Below are 23,966 nucleotides of genomic sequence, written 5' to 3' on the forward strand. Positions count from 1 at the left end.
CGATGAAAGAAAGTATGATGTATTTTTTGTACTAATATGGTCTAAAAGTACTGCATAAAATTGATATATTTCTTCCTTAAATGTTCAAATTCTTTAGTGGATCCATTTGGGCCTCAGGTTTTCTGCTTCAAGGATTATTAATTATTTACTTGATGTCTTCATTCATTAATTAATTTATTAACAAATATCAGTGTATCTATACATACATCCAGATTATCTACCTCTTGGTTTTCTTAGATAATTAATATGTTTATTCTAGATCATCAAAGTTGCAGGAATAATCAATTTATTATATGTTTATGATTATTAACATATATTATTATGTGTTCATATAATTCAATATTACTCATTTTCCCCTCTTTCATTTGTTACTAGTATTTTGTAGCTTCTGTCTTTTGTTTTTATTTGACCTCACTACAGGTTTATTAATGTTCGTGATTTTTTTTTTTATTCCAGGGGAGAGCACGAACGCAGTCCCCCACTACCACAAATAATGCTGTCAAGTTTCCCACATTTGGGGAAATCGCAGGGGTCAGCACACCTGTAGTGCAATGGATAAGCCTTGCCCTGGAAAAACCACCTTCGTGATCATGGTATCTCCCCGGCCAGGTAAGTATGGTGATTTTTTTTCAAAGAGACATATTTCTATTTTGGTGTTCTCTATTAATTTGCTATTTTCAATTTGATTAATTTTGCTCTAATTTTTATTTTTATTTCCTTCCACTTATTTTGAATGTACTTTATTCTTTTTTTGAATTTATGAAGGTAGAAACTTTGCTGATTTTAACTTTTAGTATATGCAATAATGTTATAAAGTTTCTTCAACTATTTTATTCCTCTAGCCTACAAGTTTTGATGTGTTCCATTTTCATTTACATTAAATTGCTTTAAATTTTCTTGAGATTTACCCTTTGTCATGTCAAATTTAAAAGGCTGCTGTTCATATTTTGGATTTTCTAATTATTTTTGCTGTTATTGGTTTCAAATTTACATCCATTACAGCGTAAGAGAATATACGATATTATTCCCATGTCTGCAAACTTGTTGCAATTTGATTTATGTCTGAAAATATGTTCTATCTTGGTTAGTTCTCCATTTGAACTTGAGATGAGAAGAGTAATGAATTCTTGGATGAATTAGGCCGTATGTATCAGCTGTACTTAGTTGACTTGATGTTGTTAAGTTAAACTATATCATTGCTGACATTCTGCCTGGTGGATGCCTTTATTTCTGATATATTTTTGTTAGAGTCTCCAGTCATAAAAATGTGTTCATCTTTACTCCCTTTAACTTGTACCTCATATATCCTGGTGCTTTACTATTAATTGTATCCACATGAAAAATCATTATGTCTTTTTGGAGTAAGTACGTCTTTAATAAAGTAATACATTTATTCCTTAAAACTCTCCATGCTCTGAAGCCTGCTCTAAAATAAATGGAGCTTCTTATACCTCATTTTGTGTTCATCTGTTTTCAATACTCTTTAATTAATCCAGAATAAATAATACATTATTTTCCCATCGGGAAGCTTTCCTGCTATCAAGGGGAAATCATGTAACAAACATAACAATATAAATAGTATGCTTTGTGTTGGAATATAAGGATAAAAGCTAAAATGCTTCTGAAAGAGTTATAAAAATTTATACAGATGGGATGTGATTAAGTTTTCCTTTGACCACTGAATATATCCCACAGATACAAGAGGAAAGTAAATTAAAGAGACACTATCATGTAATCACTCAAACTTACAAAGTCATACTTGGAGTGGGAAAGACCCTTTGATTTTTTAATACAGTTTTTAGAAAATAAAGATGCTCAGTATTGGTGAAAAGAAAACTGCAATGTGAAACATTAAACAAAAGATCCTATGTGTTTCTCTCCCAAATCCATTACTTTCTAAAGAGTATGAAAATCATGAAACAACACACAAATGCTTGTAATTTAGCTACTATTGAGATAATTATTTTATGCTCTATATAGTGCTTAAGTTTTATATATCTAAGTTGATTCTCCATATGAGGCATTACTATTATTTCACATTATAACTGGGAACAAACTCTAAAACTGGCTAAGATTAAACAAGTTTTCTGAGATCATTTATTCAATAGGTACAACAAAAAAGGATTTAAATTCATATTATCAGATTTCAAAATTTATACATATTCTTAGCAACTAAAGCAAACCTCCCCGATTATCTAAGGAATGTGCTGCAAAACTAGACTTACTTGGTTTCACTTCCAGGGAATTTATTTAGAATGGGAGTTCATCCTGAAGGGATCTTTGAAGACAGAGTTCAGAGTAACTCACCTTGCCAATATTTTTCAAATCTCTCCTTCTGCAGAACAAACTACAACTTTAGCAATCTGAGTACTAGATTTGCTAAACTGAGGACCTATCACTCTGTCTGTCTTTTGTCTAAAACCACAGGATAATCTTTTGACATTCTATTTCCTTGGTAAATGACTACAAAATTCTAACTTAAACACAGGAAAATGAACACCTTTAGTCTTTACCCTTAAAATGCCATTTATCTAATTACTTTATTTTTAATATTTGTGATTAACATTAAACTCAGAATTCCCCATTGCTAGTAATGCAGATGAGGATATGTGGGGCTGGTCATTTCAGCTGAATATTTCTGCTGATAACCTAATAGAGAAGTTGCAGTGATAGCCCATGACATTTCTCTCTCCACTAGTATTTGTCTATCCTGTAATGCCACAGCAAAGAACCATGTCTAGCAGACTCCATTGTTGTCAATGGAAAGGTGTCCATTTTAGAAGGTCAGTGTGGACTGGCTAAATGTCGGAGTTTTGGGGGTGACCGGATCGGGTGTGTCATGGGTGAATTCTGGTTGTTTCCTATAATTGTTAGAAATGCAGACAGAGCCAATCAGTTAGAAACATTTATTATGCAACTTTAAAACATTTTAGATATTACAGAGTGCTTCCATTTTGTAAAAAGAATTTCCATTCCTAAGTCACTTGCTCCATATCAGATTACAATTAAGAACTGTTCCAGCAGCAGATTGTCCAGGAAAGCTTCTGAAGTATTTCTCCGTATTAATTATAAGAAGATTATAATGGTAAAAAGCAAACATTTATATTTTGAACTCACATTTTACTATCATAAATTAGATTACAAAACCTTTATTTTAAATTTTCACTTTAAAATTTTCCTTGAAGTAATAATTAAAAGATAGATCTTGAGAATCTATGTTCATGGGCATGTCTCAGCAAGCCTCACAGGGATCACAGTGGAAATGACATTTTATATTAAACTTTTGAAGCAAGAAAAGGAGAATCTATTGAATGCTATAACTGTTATGCACAGCATGCATATTAACTTATCAGCAAGAGGAAATTATGACAAAAATTGATTTAAAAATTTAACACCAAGAAGAGAATTCTAATGTGACAAAGTTAATGTATCCAGTAATGGAATGACTATATTTTCAAACCTCCTAATTGGATTTTTGTCTTTATATAAATTGCAAAGCACTTGCACTTTATTATAAATGAAATGGAGCATCCATCCACATAATTTTTGCTTAATATTGAGGAAGCACCTCGTGTGTTTGCAACTCATATAAATTTGGGCTTCCATGAGTGAGTTAGGTGCTTACTTTGTATACATTTAAATTATTACTCAATCATAACTAGCAAAAATAGAGCAAGATGCTATAATACCCCTATGTTTATACATCAGAGATGAAATTTTTGGATTAAACTTTTGCAACAGGCAGTATAAACTATGAGAAAGTTTCTCTTACAAAATAGCTAACCTGGGGCCCAACTGCAGCGCCAGCAGACATCCATTCTTGGTGCAGATTTTTGTGTCCGCTGCTCCAATTTTCATTCAGCTTCCTGCTTATGACTTGGGAAAGCAATTGTGAATGTCTCAAGTCCTTGATCCCCTGCACCCACATGGGACACAGGAGACCTGGAGGAAGGTCCTGGTTCTTGGTTTCTGATTGGTTTAGTTCTGGCCATTGTGACCATTTGGGAAGTGAATGATCGGTTAGTCAATTAATCATTCTCTCCTGTCTATGTGTAACTCTGCCTTTCAAATGAAAATTAAGAAAAAAATCTTTTAAAAAAAGATTAGTTGTGATTACTATTATCACTGATGTGAATGAATAAAAATGATATAAAATAATAAAACCAATTTTTCAGAGTAGTGCTACATTATACAGTAAAGTTAATGAACATTAATTTACTTTAGAATTGGATGTGACTTTTGATTTCTTTATGCATGTTGTCTTAATGACAGTGTACTTTAACAAACATGAACTCAGAAATAAGAAAGGCTCAAAAACATATGAACTAAATGCATATATAACTAACACTGGGGAATAAATTCTATTCTTTGCATAAATATCTGAAGTGGAAAAAATTTCTAATATTGTTAGCAGTACAGAAATTCAGAATTAGGCAATAGCTAATCAACCATGACTGAACAATTTCACCTTTGGTTTATCTCCCGGTAGGATAATTATGTAGAGAGGAGGCTGGAGTCAGTCAAAGGGCCTGACAGCATATGCTTGTTATAATTTTATTTTCTTTGCATTACCTTAAAAATAATATCATTAGTAAGCTTTCCCTTTGTCATCCACAGAGAAGAACCCTCTGAGGCTTACAAGGAAGGGTTGGAGGACACAGGGAGTAACTGATTATACTGCCCCATGTATATTAATATATGGAACATCAGGTCCCTCATAAGCAACCTCAGTCTCCTGGGTTGTAACCCTTTAGGATCCAGGCTCCGTTGGTCTACACTGACGCAGATGGAGATATCTGAAGGATGCTGTTGGATATGTGGAACAGAGACCCAGGAGAGAAAAGATTAGGGAGGCGAATGTGCACTTTGTTTTTTCTCAAGGAGTAGTTGATACTGTAGGAGCAGCTGAGATAATGGTGCAGGAATATAAATACATTGAATGAAAAAGGTACAGAGTAAAATACTGAAGTCACAGAGTAACAAGGAAATTCAAGGAAGAAAATGCAGAGAAGTTCAGAATGCTTGCCTACATAGAATATTTTTATGACCTAGAAAAAAGTGTAGCTTCAGGAATAATGCTCTAATCAGTGTGTCAAACAAGGAAGATGTGTATTAAAGGATCAGTGAATTCATCAGGTAGTTAATTGTTAGCCTTAGTGTGATGCAATATGGGTGGGTGGCAAATGTAGAAACCGGAGTCTAATACTATGAGGTAGATTAGAGGTGAAGACATGGTGAAAAGTTGCCTTTGTCTTGGTTGGTATTGATTTATTTTGTTATTCCTACCACAGAAATAGTTGGAAGAAAAACAGAATAGCCTGGTGCAATACTTCCTCTCACTGACTGCACACTGAAGTCACCTTGAGAAGGTGTAATTATTTTTTTTGCTATCTTTTTTTTCAACTAATGCATAAGCCCCACTCAAATTGAATTGAATCCCTAAGTATGGAACCCACATAAAATTTATTTTATCCAAGGTCAGAGTTATATAGAGAGACAGAGAAATTTCTATCTGATGGTTCACTCCCCAAATGGTCACAATGGCCTGGACTTAGCCAGGCCAAAGCCAGGAAATTCAACGGAATCTTCCACATGTGTGGCAGCGGTCAAAACCAATTGGACCTTTTTCTGCTTTTCTCAGGCCATTATCAAGCTCATTACTGGAGCATCTGGGACACAAATCAGTGCTGTTATGAGATGCTGGCATCAAAGGTGGGGGCTTCACCTTTCTGCCACAGTGCAGGCCCCAGATATTGATTGTTTAAACAGCACACCTGTTTGGAATGGTATGATGGTCTTGTGATAAAGTCCTCACCTTGCATGCACTGGGATCCCATATGGGTGCCAGATCTAACCCTAGCGGCCCCACTTCCCATCCGACTCCCTGTCTGTGGCCTGGGAAGACAGTTGAGGACCCTGCACCCATGTGGGAGACTTGGAGGAAGACTCCTGGCTTCTGGCTTTGGATCTGCTCATCTATGACTGTTGTGGCCGCTTGGGGAGTGAATCAATGGATGTCTCTCTTCCTCTCTGTATATCTGACTTTCCAATAAAAATAAAATTAAATAAATCTTTAAAAAATAGCACACCTGTTGATCCTACTATTTAATTAGAATTGAAAACTTCAGAATCAGCTTTAAATATTAATCTAATCCTCTGCTGTCACTTCTTGAGTCTCAGTTCCCTTATCAAACAAGTGACAATATGAGCAGTTATCAACTTCATTGGATTTTAGGAATGACTGAGTGATGTAAAGTACATGAAACAATATTGGTAATTGTTGCTATTGTTATTAAAATAGACAGCTGATCTCTCTGGTTTCCTGTTTTTGTGGTTCATCAGCTCTTTGGAATGTATCTAATTAGATATAGCTAATATCTTCGGGATGGCCTCATATTCAGGAAGGGATGAAGAGAGACTGATGTCACTCTTTCCACCAATTATACTACATGTCACCTATTCAACAAACCTACTATTATCTTGGTATCTGGCCTTAATCCTGTATGAGATGCATCAAAAGTTGAGCATCTCAACTTGCTGGAGTTTCACATGTTTCTTGGGCCTTTGGTTTCTTTCATCAGCCACAAATCTTCATTATTCTTTCATAGAACTTCATGAGATTTCCTAAACCACTGTTTATGATTAACTTTGAAATAAAGTCCTTTGTGTTAACGATGTATTGTGATAATAGAATATGTGCTAATAGTACAGATCGCTAATAGGCAGTTAGAAAAGTTAATGACTGTTAGTACCTGTTTAAATCGTGGTTTCCTGCCTAGCTTTTTACCCTTGAGCCTTACCTTGTCCATCATTTTAATGGGAAGTTATAGGCAAGGAATATTAAACTCATGACTATTGCAATATGGGAGAGAAACCTCAGTCTGAAGTAAATTCTTCTAAACAAATTTACTTCTGAAGTAAATTCTAAAGGTGGAAGACTTTTGAAGAACTAAGATGAGCTAATGGAAAAGTACTGCTTCCAGAACCTTAGTGGAGGAGGTTGATCAACAGGATATGTTGAACATATTGAGTTATTTATTCCTGAACTGGCAAATGTTCTTCTCTGTGATTAACCCATCTGTTTGCTAATTGATACCCAAGGAAGCTGGTCTCCTTCCCTTCCTCTGAGAGTAGGAGACAAAGGTATTTTCCTTTTTGACTGCCTTTCAGAGGAGTGATTCCCACGTTCTTCCAAAAGAAGTTTCTGTGATATAAAATAGGTAGGAGTTCAGGTGACACGATACCTCTGCAAAGATCAGATAAACAATTTGTAACTGAAGATATTTGAAAGTAAATGTACCAGTGTTAAGCAGAGATGGTACATTCAAGGAAATAGGACAGGACAGAATGACAGCAGAGGGGCACCTGGAGACTAACAGACATGGAAAGAAGAAGAGACAATGGTGTAGTGTTATAGTGAGCAATAACCCAGCAACATTCAGCAAGCCATGCTCTGAACTGCACCAGCAGCAGAAACTCCACCAGCAACAAGGTGGGAAGGGACATTCGCTGGAACCTCAGGAGGTGAACCCAAAGAGCTGCTCATCCTGTTGATTTGATCAGGAGCAGAGACAGAGCAGCAGATCCCAGACAGGCAGTGTGGGGACAGGATGGATTTCATAGTCCATTCTGCCCCTAGAGCCAAATAGGGCACCATTTTGTTTAAAGAGGCAGAAGCTATGGGGCAGGATTGCGGCTATATGGAGCTGTAAGTGAACTAATTTCTGGCTTGGTGAACTGCAACAACATGGCATCCTACAGGTTCTACCCAAGACAGGTCAGGGTAGTCCTCAGACCTGAAGTCCAGCAGATCCAAAACTCTAGCAGTGGCACATCAGCCACTATTTTGTACAGTATGGCAAAGGCTATGTGCATGTGCTGAGCTGAGAGTGAACTCACTTCCCTGTCAGTTGAGTGCACTGGTCTCACAGGAAAATAATACTGACAATGGCATTGTATGGTTCATAATAGGTCCTGTTGGCCCTCAGACCTAATGGCCAACCAATTCCTGCAATGTCAGCACTGCCAACAACCTAGCTATTTAGGATACCTAATGTCTCTCTAATCCTGGGAACTGCTTGAACTGGAAGTGAGACAAAGGTTGTACACACAATGGTGGAAATGGAAAGTGGTGAGCCAGGAGCTGGGGCTATGGAGACAATGATGGAAGTCTAACATAAGAACCCAGACAAGAATTTGCTGGAAGGAGTGGCTCAAGTGACTGCAAACAAAGAACTGGGTACCAAACACAATAAGTAAAACCAAACTGTAGATCTGTGGGTGACACAGCTTAGAAAGCTGCCCCAAGGAGAAGAATTTGCTGACCAGAAGTACAATGATCAAGAGCAAAAGAACAGACAGAGGCATGATGAATATTACTGAAGACTCCCCTGCAAAGGAGCAAAAGCTTTTGTCAACATCCAGAACTCCCAACAGGCTTGAGCAAAAGCTACCTATACCACAACACATGATAATCAAGCTCTCTTAAATCGAACATAAGGAAAACATCCTTAAATATGCATATGAAAAAAATCAGCTGACATATGAAGAAATGCCAATTAAAATCACAGGAGACCTCTCACAGGAAACTCTACTAGTACCTAGCAAAACCAAAGGCAAATGTAAAGAACATCCCAGTAAAATAACAGCAGAAGACTAAATCAGTGAACAACCCTTTGCTTAAATGACAGGACCAAATTATCATCTGTTCATATTAACCCTGAATGTAAAGGCTTAAATTCATTAATCAAATGTCATTGATAAGTACATTGGATTAAAAACAAAACCCATTTATCTGCTGCCTACAGGAGACACATTTTACCAATAAAGGTCAGCAGAAACTGTATCTTATGGATTTTGATTTTTTTTAGTTTCATCTTTCATAATTCTCTCATTAAATTCTTCAAATACTCATAGATTATAAAGTAGCATCATTTCCTTCAAGAGGGATCTTGATTTTGTTTTTCATTTCTTCAGCAACACATTAGTCATTCAGTAGCATGTTATTAAACCTCATGTTGTTTTTAATTTCTTTTTTTATACCTGTTGTTGATTTTGTTTTGTGGCTTTTCATTTAAGGGGATGTACAGTTACTACTGTGTAATGGAAATCATCATATCCAGTAGCATGTTGTTTAACTTCATTGCATTGTAAATTTCTATTTTTCTTCCTGTTGTTTCGTATTGTGGCTTTTCATTTAAAGGGATTTATAGTAACTGTGTAATGGAGACTATCATATGCAGTTGGGAGGATACAAGGCAGTATTCATCTCTACTTCTAGATCAAAGATGGACTCCAAATGAAACTGTTAACTATATCTTGACAATAGGATGCTGGACTCTCTGCCATTGTCCATACTGCAATGATGGACATATGACTGTTTATGAAGAACTATATTATGGTAGTAATATAGGGGAACTTAGTGGGGGAAGAGGGAATTTAGGGCAGCTGGAATAAAAGTCCCAGACCCTATGGAACTGTATGATAAAGTGATAATGATAATACTAACAATAATGAGTACAAAAATCAAATAGAAGCAAAAAAAAAAAAAAAAAGGCAAGAAAAGAACAGAAAGTAAATGTACCAAAACAGCGAAGATGGAGTAAAGAGAAACGGAGAAGCCTGCCTAAAATTGAATTAAGAGGAAGGGAATGTTAAAGATATCTCAGTAATTGTCTTTGATTTTTCCTTTGGCTTAAACTTTTCTTCAGTATCACCTCCTCTGGAGTGTCTTGATATTTATTTGAAAGAGAACTAGCGAAAAGGAAAGACATATACAAGACAAAACTCCCATCTATTGGTTTACTTCCATGCTGCCCACACACTTCCGGCTGGGTCATGGCTGAAGTTAGGATCCAGCGACACAATCTAGCACTGCTACATGGATGGGAGGGACCTCTCAGGGTCCGCATTAACAAGAAGCTGCCATCAGGAATCAAACCTACATATCTTGATGTGAGACAGTGATAACTTAACTGGCATCTCAACCTCCAGGCTGAACACTTACCGCCTGATTTTGGATTTTTGCTCAACCTTCATGCTCTGGTTTAAAATAAATTTGTACTGTTTAGAGATTTTTAAATAAATATTAGAAAGTTCTATTAATTAGAAAGGTCTGAAGGACCAGGGTCTTGGTCTTGGCCTGGCCCAGTCCTGGCAGTTTTGGCCATTTGAAGCATGAACCAATGGATGGGAGATTAAGTTCTCTCTTTCCCTCCCTCCAGTCTTCCCTCTAGGTGTCTGCCTGTTTGATAATTTTTTTTTGAAAAGGAAATGTGATCAAGGGAAACATTTATACAATTGAATTTTATCTCTGCAGTATTGGAAAGAATACTCAGCAATGAAGTGATAAATGCTTTACTCTAAACTGGTCAGTCTCAGAAAATTTTCCTTCTGAAAGCTAGATGGAGAGACAATGGATAAACACAGAAAGAGTTGGGCAGGTGAAGGAAAGGAACTTCCATCTGTTGTCATAGTCCCTAAATGTCTGCAACCGCCAAGACTGAAGCTACAAGCCAGGAACTCCATCCAGGTCTCCCTGATGGGTAGCAGAGCATGAATCCCTTGACTAATCACCACTGATTCCCAAGTTATGCATTACAGGCAGTTAGTCAGGAGCTGGATTGGAAGTGGAGCAGTGGGATTCTAACCAGCATTCTCATGGAATGCGAGTTGTATAGAAACAGAAAGGGCAGGTGTCTTTGTGCTTGATATTTTAGCAGAATGAGGTCTTCTCTACTCTCATATCGATTAGGAAAATATTTCAAGACATAAGCCTTCTTTAATATCCTTTATAATTAGTATTCAAACATGAATTTCCATCACTCTGGAAGTTTGGCTGACTTGGAATTCTGTGGATTTACTGGAATACCATTCCTAAATGGTGTGGGTCAACTTTTATTATGCAATATTTTAGGCAGATAAAACATACAGGATGTAAGTTACAATGGCTAGTCAACAAAATGTTTTACATAACTTAAGACCTAGAACATAGTATCTTTCTCTTTTCCTAATTGGACATCACTGTTTTCCTTTTAGGTAACTGCATTTTTCATAGTATCTCCTTGCTTTGAATAATATGATTATTAAATATGATAGTACCTATAATAATATATTTACCTGTGTTTAAAACTTAATTTTGCAAATATGAAATATTCATCAGATAAATTTACTTCATGCCCAAATGATGGTACCTACTCAAGAGGACCAAATTGGAGATTTATATAGATGGTTCTTCTTAGAACAATTGGCTATGTACCTGACAGCTGCTTCTGTTTGAGTGAATCATTAAGTTACATTGGGATGGTACTCAAAATTACATTAAGTGCTATTTATTCTACACTATCTACTTGCCAAAGTACTTCCTTACTTTTGCTTTTTGTTGTCTATGCCATGAATTTGTTGATGTTAAGAGTATTAAAAAATAAAGATGTAGTTACCTCCCAATGTGATGTGACAGTAAATTTGACAATTTAACCTGAAGAAGATACTGACATGTACATTCACAGTTTAAAAACTCTAATAGTTCACTCAATTTACTTAGAATGTATAAGTGTTATGATTCATCATGATTTGTCAATGTTCTTTAATCCATAGTTTGCAAAGCTCTGTGGTTCTTTTTTAAAATTTAACTTATGTATATAAAGTGAGAAAACTTCATGTATTTAACAGTACATATTTAGGAGCATAGTGGTATTCCCCCACTCCCTCTTTCCTGAATTCCCTGTCATGCTCATTTCTTTTTCTTTCTCTCTTTCTTTTCCTTTTCCCCCCAATTTTCACAATGGCATTCTTTCAGTGCCTTCATAATCACAGGCTTAAAACCCCACTAGAGAAAGAAGTCAACACGTAGCTGTAGGAAAAAAAAATCCTGTTCCTCAAGAGTATAGACAAAGGCTGTACACAGTAATCAAATCCCAAAATGTCAAACTCACTCATACAGACTACATTTTTTTGTTCTGTGTATTAGTAATCACAGATCAGAGAAAACATATGATAGTTGTCATTTTGGGGCTTCCTATTTCACAGAATAATCTGTGGTCCTTTTCACGAGATGTTTATTTTCTGTTTCGCTAAATATGGCATGACTATCTCTACAAGTCTCCCATTCCTGATTTGCCTGGGATGCAAAATAAATTTAAATTTTGAGTGATAGGGATAGAGATTGAATTTTTCTAAAGAGACTCTGGCCAAATCTAAAATAAGCTGTGTGATCACAAGGAGAGACATATAAAACTCCAAGGTCAGGGTAACAGATACACAGAGGAAGTAAGGAATGTGGAGGGGAGGGAAGTAAATCTTCAAGAAAAAAAATAAAAACCTAGGAAAAAAATTTCATTTTGAAGTTAAAGGCTATCTAGACAATTTGTGAAAAGTTGCACGTTTAAAATTTTATTTGTTTGCAATCTTTACTGATGATTAAATCAAAGTAATTTTCTTTTTTTTACAGTATGGATTATTTTGTAAGGCATGCTCATGAATAAGACAATCCCATTCTATTTATACAGAACTTCCATTCAGCCGGTAATATAACTAATTGGTGATTTTGTTAGCAATTCCTTATTTTGCTGTATTATCTTTGTACCACTTATGCATTCATGGCATTTATTCTACTGGGCTACCAAGCTTCTTGTTTGGTAGGATAGGCCTCAGACACTAGGGACTTATTCAAAATCAAACCCTTGAATGTTAAATAAACATTAGGCAAAAAAAAAGATAGCTGAAGCAAACAGAAATAAAATGAAGAAATACAAAAAGCAGTGGTGATTCTATATCACAAATTTGCCCTTATTTTTTACTTTTACCTGCATGGTTTCTGCCATTAACACTGAACTGGAAACTCAGTGGTTCTGTTCTCAGATGGGCTGTTTTATGTAGAAAAGCATAGGAAAGCCCATGAATAACCAGGAGTTGTGACAGGTCTGATCTCAGGGTGAGTGCTTTTATGCCAATGATTTCTTTGGGAATCTGAGAAGATCCAAAGCTCAAGGAAAGAAACATGCATTTTATTATTTCATGAAGAGATATTTCCAAATGTAGGATTATAGCTACCACTGTCTCAGACTGGGGAGTATCCTCTCAGCTGTGATTGGTACTGTGTTCTAGGTTCATCCAGAAAATGATTGTCTGTCTTAGAAGACTCCCTAAATATTGAGCCTTAGATAATAATGATGAGGAAAATTCTTGCCCGAGTTGATACTTTTGACACTTTTATGTATTTACAACTCATCTTGGGATCTGGATAAAATGCACATTCTGAACACAGTAACTGATATGATAAAACTGGGAGTAGCTGAGATGCAGCTGACTTGGGGGAAAGCGCTCGTGTATGTCATTCTACCCCTTTGAGAACCATTTTTGGGAAAACAAAACAAAACAAAACCAAAAAACCCCTGCTCTTTGTGGTTACTGTACATTACTGATGCAATCAGGAAATGACAATGACTTCCATGAATACCCTTGGTCAAAGAATGGGCCTCTGGAGGGCTGTCCATAACTGGAGAGACAATGGTAGGACACATGTGTCTTCCTAGTAGGGTCAATGGAATCAACTTCAGTCATCAGTGTGCTGATAGATGACATGTTCAAAGAACTTCCTAGCAGGAACCCATACTCTGAGTGGAAAGGTGAATGATACTTGTGGCCCTGACTGGGAAATCTCACCCATAGAATCCAGGTGCACCAAAAATCACTTACTGAAGAGCAACATTGACTGTCACTCCCATTGGTGAGTTTTCAAATCTTTCCACCCCATGGCACTGTTGACTTGTGATGAAAATGCAGATTTTCAGGTGAGGCCATCCTCAGTGGAATGACACTTGTATTCTGAAGCAAGATACTTTACTTCTCTAGGACTCATTTTTTCCATAAAGAGATATTAATTATGCCTTATTTCCAGGGCTGTGGTGAAGCACATCAAAATACTTGCCATCATGCCCAGACACTTAAAAAGTGCCCAATAAAGGTTATTAGGCTTCCAGCAAGATATTTTTTCCCTTTAATGAATCGTGTGATGGGATCAGAATAAAGCTTTCCTGCATAGTGTGACAAATCCAAAGCAAACCCAATAATGTAAGAGTTGGAGATTTTTTAAAATGCTTTTTGGTTATAGGTCACAAATTCTCTGGGCACAAGTGTTTTAGCTGTCAAAGAACTGGAACTATTGCTTCTAAATTCTCATTTTTACCTTGGAAAGAACTTTATCACACAAAGAAGCCAATTCCAGCAGAGCTAGAATCTTGGCCATTTCTGATGTTATGGCTACTGTGAATCTGCATATTGATTATGAGCTCTCAGTATACTTACTGTAATCATTCATTATTCATTCATTCTTTCCACTCTTTAGTGTACACAGTCTATTCCTATTGCCATGGGGATATCTATTAAATGACAATAATCTATTTGCTTCATTTCAGTCATTTCCATAGTTACTGTTGTGTCAGGCTTATTCCAGTTTTGACACTGGTGAAAAGAGAAAAGAACTTATTTAACAAAGTGCATTTTTTATGCTTAATTTACTTTTGCATCTCTTTATCTGTGTCTCAAATTTAGCAAGTGAAACATTTGTTCCAATGGATTATCTGAAACACATCATTGGTTGTCACATGCATGACTGATTTTAAATTTATGCCTGAATCCTTCTTTCCAGAGTAAATCCTAGGACAGTAAAACATTCTTACTGCAAGGATGGCTTTCCTGTCATTGTCAAGTACACCCGTCATCTTTGACTTAACCTTCGTATTGTAAACAAGTAGTTGCTGGCAAGAGATCATAAACAAAAGCACTCACCATGTCTATATTTTCCACATGCTGTGCCAGGGAAGGTATCTGTCTAAGCCATCACTCCATTTCCCCCTTTCTTGATACTTTTTGTCCCTCCTACAAGCCATACTCATTTTTTCATATCCATTTTGAATCTGTCTCTGTGTCTCTCTGGTTACTGTGGCTCAGTAATGAGTCATGGAAACTACTCAAGACTTGTCTCTCTCTATTTATCCTACCAGTTATACCTGTTATTTGTCTGCCTTTCAGCTACCCTTGTGTAACAAAATGCTTTTTTATTTGCCTTCTTCAGTGCTATTTTTCTTGCTTAGAATTTCCATTTTGAAGCCAATCCCTACTACCAATATAAATATTTCCATTTGTTTAAAAAAGTTACAATTCATTTAACTGACAATATCTTTCAATATCACAACTATGTAACAGTACAATATACTGAGTTTAATCGGTTCGAAATGAAGTTTCAAACCCAAAGATCCCATGTGCAATCTTAGCTCCTTTCATATAGCATAGTATGCACAAAAATCCTTATTTTTGTTTCCCCCAATCTTGCTTTTTATGTATCTACTGAGAACCCAATTGTATCTGATAGGTTGGACAAGTTTTCTTTATTTTTGTAATAGTTTAAGGTAACTTTTAAATTTACATTATAATCAAAGGCTTGCTCTTTTCACTAAATAGTTTAGCAAATAAAGGGCAATAAAACTATAGCCCAGCAGGAAAATAGACAAGGGCTATAAAAAATAATCAAATGAACATAAGTTTAACTTTGGGGTTGGTGCTGTGACACAGTGGATCAAGCCAATTTCTGTAGCACTCCCATCACATAAGAGTGCCAGTTTGAGTCCCAGCTGTTCCACTTTGGATCTAATTCCTTACTAATGGGCCCAGGAAGGCATCAGAAGATGGCAGCACTTGGGCCGCTATACCCATGTGGGAGACCTACAAGAAGTTCCTAACTTCAGACTTCACACTGGTCCAGATCTGGCTGTTGGGGTCATTTGGGGAGTGAACCAGCAAATGGAAGATGTGTGTGTGTGTGTCTGTGTGTGTGTGTCTCCCTCTTTCACTGTAATCTTGTTTTTCAAATAAATGAGTAAAATAAAAAATTCTTTAAAAAGAAAATTGAGTCTATGTATTACTGAGCCACGAAAGAATGAAATCCCAACATTTGGAATATTCTTGAAGATTATCCTAAAAGATAATGACTCCACTTAGACCAAGGGACCAACTGCTTACTACTAATTATAAAAGAATTAGGTTTGTTAAGACAAGGTGGTTTTTGTCCTGTAATATAACTAGTACTGTGTGTAGTTGTCACCTCATCCTCTTAGCATCATCTACAAAACCAGGAAACCAGTGTAACAATGTGGTCACATTCTGGCTATTGCTATTGTGATTTATCTACAACCCTGGAGTCCCGAGTCTTCTTCCAGTGTCTATGAACTCTAGCAGTCTTCAAGAGTGGGTGGGAATTGGAGATCCTTTTGTAACTGAAATAAGCCAGACACCGAAAGACAAATTCATATTTTCAATACAAATCTAAAGTAATTACTCTTAGAGGCTGGAATGGGTTAGAGAATATGGGGGTATTTGACAATGGAGACTAAAATGTAGTCATTTCAAAGTAGTGGATTCTGTTGGTCCATAGAACAGTAGGGTAACTATAACACATGATGAAGAAAATTAAGAACATAGGTATATGGTATGATTGCTTATGCTACCTATATCAGTATAAATATTACACTAAGCCTCATAAAATATACAGATATTTCATGCAAAGTCAAAAATTTTAAAATAAAGTTAAAAACTATTTGCATAGGGTTTACAAATTGAATGCAGGATACAGGGTTGAATTGCAATTCCAGATAGATGACAAATAATTTTTTAGCACAAAGGTTTCCTTTGCAATATGTGGGACCCACTTCTATCAAATTTTTTGTCATTTATCTAAATTCAAATTTGATGAGGTATCTTATGTTTGAGTTTACTCAAACCCTGACAATGGAAGAGAAGGTGAAGGAACATCTATCTACAGGACACTGTGTGAAATTTCTAGATTATTAGCACTTTCTAATTTATTGCTTGATAATATTCCAGAGTTATCCAATTTACATTCATCTTTTAAACCAATATGGGAACTTTATTATTTATACCCTGGTATTTGGTGCACAGATGGTATGCTCTGCAACCTAGGAATCCATGTTGTTTATTAGCAGCTTCAATGGTTCAATTGCACATCAATTTGCAGGAGGAAGAGCATCTTTCAACACAAGATGAAGGGGAATTACACAGTAGGATCTCATAGGTTTGATTTAGTCACAGGAGGAGGGCACAAAACAGGAAGTACACAAAATGAATGACTGGGGTTTTGGCAGGCATCCACTGATTCTAACACAACTCTACCTTCAAGGACCTGCCAGGAATTGATTTATGATTAGAAAATTCTGGGCAATGCTGAAGATGAAGCAAGCAAAATTTGTTAAACAGGAAAATAAAATTTAAAAATTTATTAGAGGCATTCCTTTGTTTAATTATATCCTAAAATATTTAACAAACTCTTGCAATGGCCATCTTTCTCATGATCATCTTATTTGCTTCATTTGTTTGCATATAAAAAGCTTATTTATTTATTTATTTTAATTACACTGACCTCAGCTGAAGTCATTGCTAACTTGTTCAGAAATATTAAGTTAATAACTTTATGCTTGCTTCCTTACTTTTCATCTGAATAATCTACATTAGAATATTTCAGACATGCCTCTATTTCATTATTACATGTTGATGCACATCAAATTAGAATGTCATGTGCATTAACACTGGCAATGAAATGTATTTTAAGCTGTCTCCAGTGAATTGCATTTATAGCATTTTTTTGTGCTCTTGTACATTTTGCTGGCATCCCATAAGGACACAGGTTCATATCCTGGTTGCTCCACTTCTGATTCAGCTCTCTCCTTATGGCCTGGAAAAGCAGCAGAAGTTGGCCCACATCCTTGGATCTCTGAAACCACGTGGCTGACCTGCATGAAATTCCTGGATCCTAGCTTCAGATCAGATCAGCCCTACCCATAGCAGCCATTTGTGGAATGAATGTGTTGATGGAACAGCACTCCTACCCCTGCCTCTATTCGCTATAAAATTTGCCTTTAATATAAAAATATATAAATTTTTAAAAATATTAGCCATTTTTGATGCAAGGTATATGTGTATATGTGTATGCCTGCATATATGTGAACATATATAAGGATACTTCAAAAAAGTTTGTAGAAAATGCAATGAAAATATAAGTTCATTTTGATGCATACAATTTTGAAATCCATGAATATCAGGAATGTTAAAAATTCATGGAAAATTTATTTCATGAGAAGAATGAGTCAATTTTAAAAATTTACAATGAAATAAATTTTAAATCATGAATTTTTTGAAGTACCCTCCATGTGTGAATAGTATGTCTTGTATCTGATTATAATACAGTTCAAAATGCTCATAAGACACTTCGCACCTTTTTTATCTGTTCAGAGTGTGATCATTTAAAATATCTGCCTCTCAAGTTTTTTTTAATAAATTTATTTATTTTTATTGCAAAGTCAGATATACTTAGAGGAGGAAAGATTGAGAGGATGATATTCCATCTGATGATTCACTCCCTAAGTGGCCACAATGGCTGGAGCTGAGCTGTTCTGAAGCCAGGAACCAGAATCCTCCTCTGGCTCTCCCACGTGGGTTCAGGGTCCCAAGGCTTTAGGTCATCCTCGACTGTTTTCTCAGGCCACAAGCAGGGAGCTGGACGGGAAGCGAGGCTGCCAGGTTTAGAACCAGCATCCATGAGATCCCGGTGCATTCAAGGCAAGGACTTAACTGCTAGGCTACCGTGCTGGGCCCTGCCTCTCAGTTTTTACTAATCTACTGTTTTCAATGCTATGTAAGCTGAATAGATATACCTACTGGGGCATTTCTGCCACCACTCCCCCACAGTACTTAACATAGTATTCAGTTGTAGGTTACATTTATGCAAGGCAATATTGTTTGCACAAGCTGTTTAGGTTAAAATAGATTCAACCTGTTTCCAGAATCCACAGGCCATAAGAGAAGAGCCAATAAGGTTATTTAGCCTTTCCTCTCATCTTAGGATCTTCCTTATGAGTTTAATTTCATTCAACTGACCGCTTCTTGATTATCACTGCAATAGCTTCATCACACTAAATTTTGTGATAAATGTTGGTATTTCATAGACCTTGTTCTACAAGCTCTTAATTCAGACCTACACGTTGAAATTAGCATCTATACCTTTTTCTTTGATATTTCACTTTCTTTCAAAGCCACTCCTTTTTTAAAAAAATGTAAATGCAGTTTTAGAATATCTTTGCAAAAAACTGGTTGGAGCTGGAAACATTATGCTTAGTGAAATAAGACAGTTCCAAAAAGACAAATATCATGTTTTTCCCAATTTATGGCAGCTAGTATACAGAGTAGAAAAAATTTAATATATACGAGTGCAATTGACATTCTGAGATTTGGTTATTGTTTACAGCCCTTGTCTACATTTTTGAGAAACACTGGATTTTCTGCTTACTACTTGTTGAAGTCTTTATTTAATAGAGGGTTAAATTTATAAAATAAACTGAAAGTGTGACGGTGTGAGTGTTCTCTGGAAAGAGTGTAGAGTGGGAAATGTACTTTTCTATCTGTACATATGAAATGCACTGAATGTGTTCATTTTATATAAGTAAAAAAAATTAAAATATCCTTCAACCTTGTAATTTCTATGTTCATACGATGATGACTTTTCATCACTGCTTTCCTTCTCTATCAAATATGTGTGTGTGTGTGTGTGTGTGTGTGTTTGTGATTGTGACACTAATTATGGAAGTGTACAGTATAAGCTCTACCTCCTGGTTCTGCACATACAGTGTTAGGATTCTGTTTCTGGTTTCTTACATTTTTAAGCCTCTCTTCTCAGCTGGATTTGCTGTTACATTCATCAAATGAAGCCTGATGGAGGTGAGTGCTCAGTGATGCAATGGATCCATGCACAGAGCAGAGCAGAAGAAAGCTGTATGCTCAGATTGCCCTGGAGTTGTCTTCAAAGTTGTGGGACAAAAGCAAAAGCAAGCACAACTAAACTTCATGAAAATATGAGCATTTATAATTGCATAATCCAGTGGAAATTACCTTTTGAATGTTTATAAACCCTTTATTATGTCATTTTTATCAAAATGGAGTGACAGAATTGCCAGTTAACCTGAGGTTTTCAAAACTGAATTTAATAATATTCTATCATAAAATTACATCCCTGCTTCTAATTTTACAAGTGTTAATAATGTCTGACTTGCCACAGCCAGTTTCTCTGCCAGTCTCATCACCTGTTACTTGCAGGAAAAAAGAGAGAGAGAGAAAGAAAAAGAGAAACTATCAGGCTGAGATGATTGGAAGTCAGTACAGATGTACAAAGAAAAGAGTAATCTTTTGATCTTTTGAGCCATTTACATTCTTTAATAAGCACCAGAAAATTCTTCAGATGGAACACATTCCAAAATGCCTAATGAAATATCTCCAGCCAATGAGAATTCAATGTGTCCAGCCTGAAATTAATTTGACATTAAGTGTTATTTTTATGGTAACAGACAAATATAATGAAGCATCCTTGGGAGTTTCAAAATGTATTGTTTTTTTCCACACAGAGGTCTTATTCCAAATAAATTTTTGTATAATTAGAGCAATTTCTTCAAAGTTAAGAAAGACAATACAAAGCATATAAGTTTATATTTTTCAATAAGTCAGTTGTTTTAGTGGTTCATGGCAATAATCACTCTTAGATTTTAGGTGAGTTCAAATACTTTTTACTGAACTGTTTAATGCTGGTTTTAGTTCTTTACGATACTGAGAAGAGATTTTTATCTCTAATTTTTCTATGAAGAGGCAGAAAAATACTGATTAGAGGTGTGTTGGAAAGAGTTGCACTAAAGCAATTTTGATAGGGCTACTTTTTTTAGTTTCTACTTTTGTGCCAGTACTAATATAATATTAATATCTTCTTTTTTCCATAAGCAAAACTGTGTACTATCTGAAGTACATTGTGTTAGTGACTAATAATTATGAACTTTTTTTCTTTCCTGAGCTGAGCAAGACGATCCTTGTATCTCTGGAAGAATTGTTTGTTTTCAAATTTGAGTGCATTGATTAACACTAAGTCTGCTCTCAAGTTGCTATGCTTTCAAAATAATCTCAGTTAGAGTATATACTGTTCTCCAGCTTATCACACATAAATCCTCTTCATTTAGGTTGAATCTACACTCTATATCCTCTTTGTTGCTGTACAATTTTAGAGCTATGGTGTTGGCTAAAGCCAGACTTTAATTAAAGTTCAAAATTTCAAACCAGAATGTTGTAAAATTTTATTAAAAATTTCATTTTCAAATACAAAAGTTGAGTTGCAGTTAATTGAACAGTAGATGCATCAGTATTTCCAATGGGATATTCTCTCTTATATTAATACATACTATTGCAGTATTGGAATAATATGAGTATTTTAATAATGTCTTCTATTTATACATTTGAAGTGTATATAATCATTATATGTACAAATGCTTTCATAAAACAGGAGCTGTGTTCTTTTCAAAATTTAACAGTAAAACCCTAATTTCAGAATCTGAAATCCTTTTCTGCAAAGGCAGAAGTGTAAATATTTTCATTTTATTGAAATCAGTTTGTGCTGTTTTGTTTCATAAGAAGACAGAGGCAAAATGTAAAGAAAATGATGATGTAACTGTGTTCCAGTAGATCTTTATTTACAAAAGTGGGTGCTGCTCCACCGTCTTTCATTGGTTGACTCATTAGCTTTGGTATTTGACATTTGCTCATAAGCATATGAGCTCCTGAGACAAGGTTAGAGTGTCTTATTCATGGCTGTAAATTCCTTTTTAAAGAGTAGTTTTTGCTGTATACAATACAATAAATTTTTTGAATTAAAATATGAATTTTTATTCTATATTTAATTGAACATATCTGACACATTTAGATGAATAGTTAAGAGACTATGTTAGGAGGAATGACAGTAAAAAATGAAAAATGAAATGTCAGGAACATGTCCTTTGTCAGAATCACTAGACAATAAGGAAAAACATGTGAAAACAACTTTTCTGAAACTCTAGAAATTGGCAACATTTACATTTTATCAAGAGAAGACAGCTAAAGACTAACAAATGACTTTTCTGACATTTGAACGTGCCTTTGACCCAACCCATTTTACTGATCTCAGTAGATGTCATGAAGGTGGCAGCTCACGTGCTCTGTGCGGATTTCTGATTAGTGAAAGCACACTAGACCTCACTCCCAAAGAACAATTTGTATGTGTTGAACTGAGTGTGTGTATGCACAGGGTCCCTGAAGACTTGCGTGGCTGCGTTATTCTAGCTCCGAATTCTGCTAGGACAGAGAAACAGCAACATAGCTCTCCAGGGGGCAATGGTCAAAATGTCCCTAAGATAATCTGATGTCCCTAAGACAAATGGTTTGGGCTGAAACATATGCTGAAAAGCCTAGTAACAATGGCAGGAAAGTAAGATGCTTTTGAGAAATAAGGACTAGACACCTCAATGGCAGTATGATGAACTTCTGAGGGTACATGAAAGACACCTAATGTAAGACTGGAGGGGAGAACAAAGGGGAGGGAAGGTGGGGAGAGGGAGGGAAGACCCCAGTGCCTATTACACTGTTTCGTAAAATAAAGAAGAAAGAAAATGACAGAAAACTTCCAACAGCCTGAAGAGAGAAATAAACAAGGAACTATAAAGCAAATAACAACAACAAAGCAGACATAGAAATACCTTGCTCAAATGTTAAAATGTGTCCCAATAAACACACAAAGTTCAACTGTAAAACTGGGAGACTTTTTCTCCTTTTTTCTGCTTAGTTCCAGGAATTTAGAGATTTTAATAACCACATGCAACACAGCACATAATCATCATAATAGCAATTTAGAAAAGTCACCAAGGAAATTGCTACAACCACAAGAAATAGCACAGCAAATCCTAGGGAAAGAGTAAAATCTGTCATCCAAGTTACCGTATCATAACATTTTAAATACTAGGTTGTCAATAAAATTATGAAACATTCAAAGATGAAAGAAAGGCCAATTTGTACTCACAAAAAATGAATAGAACTGTTTCTGAATAATCTCAGATTATTGGACTTATATTTTAAATTTGTTCACTTATATATACCCAAAAAACTAAATGAAACAACAAAAATTAAGAAAATAAAAGGAATAATACCAATAGAGGCAGCCAATAATAAGACAACGTTAATTTCTTCAGCTCCAGAATTTCAAATAGAAAAACTTAGAGTTGAAAAATAATATAGTTAACATCAAAATTTCACCAATCAGAGAGACAAGGCAGATTAATAGTGGTCAGAAGCTGAGGAGATGGAGTGACAAAAATGCTCTGCAACTATTTAGTCTGATGGCTGCACAGTGTGATGGATACCCTACTGCCAAGGCACTGAACTGCTAAAATGATAAGTTTAAAATTATGCATATTTTGCAACCAATAAGGATTTGGAAAAGTTATGTACATTGTCTATATGTTAATGATAAAATTCTTATTCTACCTACATTCATATTTCCACTTCCTCATGTGTTCAGTGGAAAGGATATGAGTGTCAAAAAATCTTATTTGTTGCTTCCAACATTTAGGGAAATGTAAACACTGGAAGTCATAGCAGTGTCTATCTACACTGGAATGTTTCCATGCAGGTTGTATTGTGTGTGAATAAAAATGTGCACATCTGTGTGTGTATGCATGCCCACACAAGCACACATGTTTTTAAGACTGCAAGGGATAATGACGGTGACTCAAAGTGAGAGGAACAGTGGCTTTAAGAGATTTCAGAGAAAAGCCACTAAAATTATTGAGAATAAGAACATTGGATTTGTGAGAAGAGATGAAAAGAACTGGAATAAACTTGTCTTGTGGAGAGTAGAAAGAAGACTTATTTAATATCTGGTGTCAAGTACTGTGTTAAATACAACGACATTGAGAAAGCTAAGACTGTTCTAACATTTAGAGGATGGGGAAAATGCTAAAATTTTCTAGTTGTCTCACATTTTTGCCCTCAGAAGAATTTAATAAGCATAAAACACGTGGAAGCCAAGGTGGGGCAGGTGTGATGATTTTTGTCTCAGC

General features: G+C 35.7%; 1 non-coding gene across 1 annotated transcript; it reads right to left on the bottom strand.

Annotated features, from left to right (window-relative positions):
• Nucleotides 1–453: 453 nt before the first annotated feature.
• LOC118758297 (U1 spliceosomal RNA) lies at nt 454–617 on the bottom strand. Its single transcript, XR_004995628.2, has one exon. It is a non-coding gene; the product is annotated as a U1 spliceosomal RNA (small nuclear RNA).
• Nucleotides 618–23,966: the final 23,349 nt, after the last annotated feature.

The sequence above is a fragment of the Ochotona princeps genome, chromosome 1, assembly GCF_030435755.1.
Source record: "Ochotona princeps isolate mOchPri1 chromosome 1, mOchPri1.hap1, whole genome shotgun sequence".
In the NCBI taxonomy this organism is placed as follows: Eukaryota; Metazoa; Chordata; class Mammalia; order Lagomorpha; family Ochotonidae; genus Ochotona; species Ochotona princeps.